The following is a 6,617-nucleotide window of genomic DNA, read 5'->3' as shown; positions in this document are numbered from 1 at the left end:
CAACGTATCCTCCCTGATCCTAAGAAACACAATGGCATATGCAATTGTCCTTCACTTAGGAACAAGAAACAACTTAAAGCTTATTTAGGATTAACGTTATTCTTCCTTAAGTTAATATCCAAACAACTGATGAACAATGACGTCCTGCTTAATTTATTAGGCAAAATCTAATCATGATTGTGGGATGACAAGTGCCAAGAGGATTTCAATAATATTAAAGTGGCATTAGTGAATGCAAATATACTTAGTCACCCCGATATGGATAAGAACTTCTGTCTGTGCACAGATGCCTCCTCAAAGGGTCTGGGTGCATGTCTGTTCCAGATGAGAGAGGAAGATGATAAGATATTGCCAAAGGTAATTAATTTTGCTAGCTGCACATTAACTGAGGCAGAAATATCATATTCTATACCAGAATTAGAAAGTGTGGCAGTAGTCTGGGCATTCAAAAAATTTGAGTACTTTTTATGGGGTAAGAGTACAAAAGTATTTTGTAATCAGCAATCCCTTCATTTTTGTTGACATGCAAATTACTGAACAGGAGATTGGCAAGGTGGTGTCTATATCTGCAAGAGTTTATCTTTGAAATTATTTATATCAAGGGCAGTCAGAATGTCATTGCCAATCCAATGCTCTATCAAGATTACCTCAAAGTCTAGATGAATTTACTGAATTTTTGAAACAGGGCTCTGAGATAAGAACTTTTCTTATGCAAAGTTAAATACTGCAATCTGACTACAGTAAGTTTTGTAAACAAATGAAAACAATGCAACAACAGAACCTAAGATGGAGCAAGGTCAAACAAAAACTATCACAGGAAGGCAATGAACAGGTAAAAATTTGGTACAGGGAATATAAAGGTGTTTTATTCCATCACAAACATCCTGACTCAGAACAATGGGAAGTACATTGAAGAATTCATAGTGTGCACCCATGAACCATGGGGATACTATAGGGTAAGTAAATGTACCGAGAAGATAGGTAAACATTGCTACTTTCCAAATTTGGCAGGGTACTTCAGGTTCTACGAAAATGTATAATGTGTCACAAAGCAAAATATTTTAACTTTTCTAAACATATTGAGCTTCACCTGATTTTAAATAGGAAACCTCTAGATTTAGAGTCTCTGGATGTGCCTGGCCCCTATCCAAGAGGCAAGTGTGGAGTAAGATATGTAGTAGCACTATATGATGTTTTTACAAAGAATATGAAGATGTACGCTGTATGTAGTGCAACAGTGACCTCCATCACAAAAAGGATCGAAGATTATTTGAGGACGATAGGTAAGGCATGAGTGATACTTACTGATAATGCCACATATTTTATAGGACAGATATGATATCACAGGGTATAAAACACATCTTAGTATCAAGATACCACACCAAGGCATTGCCCATAGAAAGAGTATCCAAGGAATTTAATCAGTTCTTAAAATCATACACACTGCACACACACACAAAATGGGTAGAATATGCCACACCTTTCATGCAGATCATTAACAATCTTACAAATTCTTCCAATGGTTTCACACCAAATGAATTAATGATTTACACCAGACAAATGGAGGACGAATGGGAGTCACCCCTACCAAAAATATCAGCAATCAAATTGACATTACAGGAGAAAATTAAACAAGCAGTAAACACAGTAGAAAACAGGGTTGAATATAGGAAGAAAATCTATGATCAGAAACAAGCATTTTACACAGTCTAGTGAAGGCCAGTGAGTTCTGTTACGAATCCATACTAAGTAAGAAAAACTAGGAAAGTTAAACAAGAAGTTGCAATTACTTTATATAGGACTGTATATAATTTCCAAAATCCCATATCCTGGAACTTACAGATTGATTTACAAGAGGACTGGTTGACTGATTGAGACAAAGGTCTCTACCCCCCTCCCCTCAAGGACTTAAAGGCATTTGTGGAATAAACATTTTTGACACAAGTATTTTTACTGAAAATTACTGTACTGTACATAGTGTACATAATAGTAATCTAATTTCTGGTTTCTTTTGGTTCAAATGGCTCTGAGCACTATGGGACTTAACATCTGTGGTCATCAGTCCCATAAAACTTAGAACTAGTTAAACCTAACCAACCTAAAGACATCACACACATCCATGCCCGAGGCAGGATTCGAACCTGCGACCATAGCAGTTGCCCTCTGGTTTCTTTTGAATAGTAGTGTTAAGGAAACATGTTTAGATATAAGAGATTTTACTTGTATTTTGATGTATAAAGTGAAAATGAGAGAGATATTAATAATACAGCGCTTCACTTAATGTGAGGAGTGGCGAAGCAGAGCAGAAGTTGCAACACACACTGTGGTGTAATCGCAACAGTGAGCAATATCAGCAGATGAGGTGAAAGCAATGACTTGTGCACATGTGCATGTAAATATGGCTGCAGGAGTTTTAATTATTAGACAGCTGATATCATAAATGGCAACACGTTAACGCAATTAAATGCAACTCGTCCACAAACATATTTGTAAGGATTATATACATACAGGAAGAAAGAAGGGATAACTATATTATAACTATAAACTTAAGGTGGATTACATCTAATATATATATATGCAATGTTGAGCTAAGGAAATGTACACGGGTCTAAGGGTAATATCTACATAAAGTAATGATGTTAACCTACTATATACATATATGTACAGGTGTTTACAGAAAGTGAACTACAGGACATGTAAGATATGTTTAAGGATATGAACAATGACAGCTAAGATGAAAGCAGGATACAGAGATGAGGAGCATAAATATCTCATGCTTTATAGAATTTTGTAGATGCTTCTCTTTACAGGGTAAAGGTAACTGAAGCTGGTGATGTACTGGGCAGAACAGGCGAATAAAATGGCTGCATACTGGCATAAAAGAATGACTGAATCAGTGGCCGCTGAGGTACTACACATTTAGTTTTAAGTTAGTTTTACGTTTTTCCTTTTCAGCGACCAGTGCATCAACACAGCATGAAGGAAGAAATGAAAAGCTTAGAGAGTGGCATGGTACCATACAAGTTTAATGAGCCTCACCTCAAGTGAATAAAATTTAATTGTAAGAAAAAGTGATATGAATGAATGATTCAAAGTATATGCAGTAGCAGTCCAGTAAGTGACATTGTAATAATATAGGTTGGATGCTACCGAACAAGTAAGGGGCCGACCTACGTACAGGGTACAGTCACTGCTTCAGAAAGTCCCAACACCCATTTTTCTCTTTAGCAGTCTGAAGCACCTTGCCACAGTTCACATGGCTCCCCCTGTCATCACGTCAAAATGAAGAAATAACTCATGCAACTTCTACATGTCGAATGACAACAACATTTATAGCAATTAAACACATGCCATGAATACTTAAGTGTCACACTGTCTGGAGTGAACAATGTCTATTTCATGTAGTAGGAAGGTAATGAGAATCTACCATGAACAATGCTGATTGAGAGTCTTCTTGTAACATGATATAGGAGTTACATGTCCTTTCCTTACTAACCCAATGGGTTGTAGTCAAACAGATTCTTCCCTTCATTCCTAGAGGTGATACTAAGCATAGTTAGGCAAGCAGTGAATAGTGTATTTGAAGTAAAGCTTATACTTTCTCACCTGTGCCATAAATAAACAACAAGCTCCTATAAATAAAGTGAAAGGAATTCTGTATAATGTTTCTTATGTAAAGAGTTATGATACACAAACATGTGGATATATATGCATATATAAGGATGATCAATGTAACTGAGATTACACATACTTATTCTGTAATATGAATGTAAATTAATCTGTTATTTACAAACTAAACTGATACGACTGTTTGTGAAAATAATTAAAGCTAATGTAGCGTTTTAACTGTTCCCAAAACTGAAACTCAATGTGAAATAAGTTTGAGTGAAGTGTCAGCAACAATATGTAACATATGGATGTATTAAAATTGTAACTATGTAAATAACAACTTGTTTAAAGAGCAACAGCATACAAAAGCAGACACTTTATACAAAATAAGTGATTAATAGAGTTGGATGGCAACTAGGCTAGGAACCTGTGTAAAAGTGATTTTTTTTTTTCAGAAGTGAAGTGTGTTGATGCTTAGTACATCTGTGAAAACCTACAAAATTATTTACTAAACTACACTCAACTCTGAATAAATGGAGAAGTCTTCAACTTTCGTAGTCCTGTCTTCCTCAGTTGCGTGTAATATTACGGTATATTGATAATTTTTACTTGTGGACCTCTGACAGCAACTGGCACTAAAATTGTGTTTCATTCAGTTGCTGTCAGACGGTCAATAAGTAAAAATTATCAATATACCGTAATAAATGGAGAAGTGTTTCATAAGGAATTAATTGGCGGGTGCTGATCAATGGATTTTCTCTCTGCTGAATAAGCGTGTTACAACAGGTAAACAACAGGACCCGGGCTGTAAACAACATCAAAATTACCACAAGCATGCACACTGTTTCCAAGAAATGAACAAATATTTGTGGAGGAATCCATGTTGCAACACACGATGACTTTGCTGTTTCACTCTGCATGAAATGGACATGCATAAATTAAGAGTATTCAGCGAGGATGTAACTGTTAAAGTCTCAGTTCCAGGCTGACAACTACTTGCCATTCATGTGGGTGCAATAATGAAAGGGACTTGACTAAACTAAGCATTGTTGAATATGCACAGTATTTGATATTTGTAACCCTTTTTTAACTTGGCTTCCTTTTAATTATTTGGATTAGTATATGTACATTTAATAAGGTAAATCTGACATCTCCACTTAACATGGTGGAAGTATGAAGGGCTCTCCGGCCCCCTCCCCCCCCCCCCCCCCCCCCAAAAAAAAAATTGTAATAGATAACAGCCAATTAAACATATGATCCTGCCTAACACTCTACACCTCAATACAATGTCAGTGTGGAGTAGGGGGCAACTGCGTAATACCTAAACAACTAGCTGCCAATATCTTACATTTTTATTTTTTTCTCATTATTAATTTATTTGAATGTTTTCTTTTCCTCATTAGTAGCAATAAATTTGTACATTGCCACAAAAGACGACAAAGATAGGCTTTTAAAGTTATCACTGTAACAGAAGAGGAATATCCAGAGAATATTCAATTTTTTTTAACAACTTATGTTTCAGTCTTGCTTCAGAGGACTTATGTTTAAGATCTCACTTAAAATGGATGTGTAAATTTTACTCGTGCATCAACAATGTGTGTAGTAAATGCTATGTGTGCATAAAAATGCAAGAAAATATGTATATTAAAAATCATCATAGCTGCAAGAATATTTTTGTTTATTACATGAAAATATTCCAAGATTCATTGATAAGCATGACTTTTGCTTGCAATCAAAAGAAGAGGCAGTAATTTCTTCCATGCTGCAAGGCATCTTAAATTATATATGTGCTAATCATCAAGATTTAGTGGATGGTCTGCATGATTGGCAACCGCAGAAAATTAGAGGTAAATTAATGATATCAGTAAAACCTAATAGTGACTTCTATTAAATATATATGTATAATAATTGAACAACTGACTTTTTGTTATGCACCAAGTCTGCTGCAAAATCAGACTTTCTAAAAAATCTTCATGGACAGAGTAAGAAAAATTATCCTATATACATTATTCACTTTTGTGACATCAGTATTTGTATGTTGCATTGCATTTTTATTATGCTATGAGGAAGATGGATCATGGCACCAATTTAGTTTCCGCGAGAATACATGCTTTATTTACAGTACTGCAAGTAGTAATTATCTCTCATTACCCAAATTTCAGACTGATTCATGCTCTTTGTGTTAGCTGTTGGGCTGCCTCCCAGCATGGCTATTCCAAAACCAACCAACAGACTAACGCACAGGTTGGCATAGATAGGCCCATGGCTGTGCTGCAGATTTGTTTGCATACCTTCCCTTCAAAGGAAAAATGATTGTGAGTCAGGGTATAGTTGTTAAGGTGTAAAATGAGTGAGGTGGTGCGTTAGGTATGTGAAGGACATTGGTAGAGATAGTGTTTAATAGCAGTAGGGCCATGGGCAAGAAGGATGTTGGTGTACAGGGAGGTGGCATCAACAGTGATAAAGAGGGATCCAGAAGGTAAAGGGGTGAGTACGGTGGAGAGTCAGTGAAGGAAGTGGTTAGTATGTTTGATGCGAGAGGCTAGTTTTGTGCAGCTGGTTGGAGATGTTGGTCAACAAGAGTGGAAATTCTTTTAGTGGAAGCAGAATAGCCAGCTACATTGGGAAGTACAGAATTTTTGGGTTTGTCGATTCTGCGGAGTTCGTGTGGGGTCTTGATAGAGTTTTGAGGGCAATGAACTTGGGGGAGAGGTTCTGGGAAGGGCTTATGTATTTCAGTAGGGGCTAGAGGTTATGGTGGACCTCTGGGACAGGATCACTCTGGTAGAGCTTGTAGATGGAATGGTCAGACAGTTGGCAGAGGTCTTCTGTCAGGTAGTACCTGCAACTCATTACATCAGTGATGGAACTTCTGTCTGCAGGTGGGATGATTGGGTCAGGATGTGTTCCAGGTTTTGTATGGCTGTCCTTTCTTCTGCTGAAAGATTAATGTTCTTAGGAAGGGCTGTGGGGAAGGATGGTGAGGCCAAGTTGGAGGTAAGGAATTC

Source organism: Schistocerca serialis, chromosome 4, assembly GCF_023864345.2.
Source record: "Schistocerca serialis cubense isolate TAMUIC-IGC-003099 chromosome 4, iqSchSeri2.2, whole genome shotgun sequence".
In the NCBI taxonomy this organism is placed as follows: domain Eukaryota; kingdom Metazoa; phylum Arthropoda; class Insecta; order Orthoptera; family Acrididae; genus Schistocerca; species Schistocerca serialis.
This window is presented reverse-complemented; position numbering follows the sequence as displayed.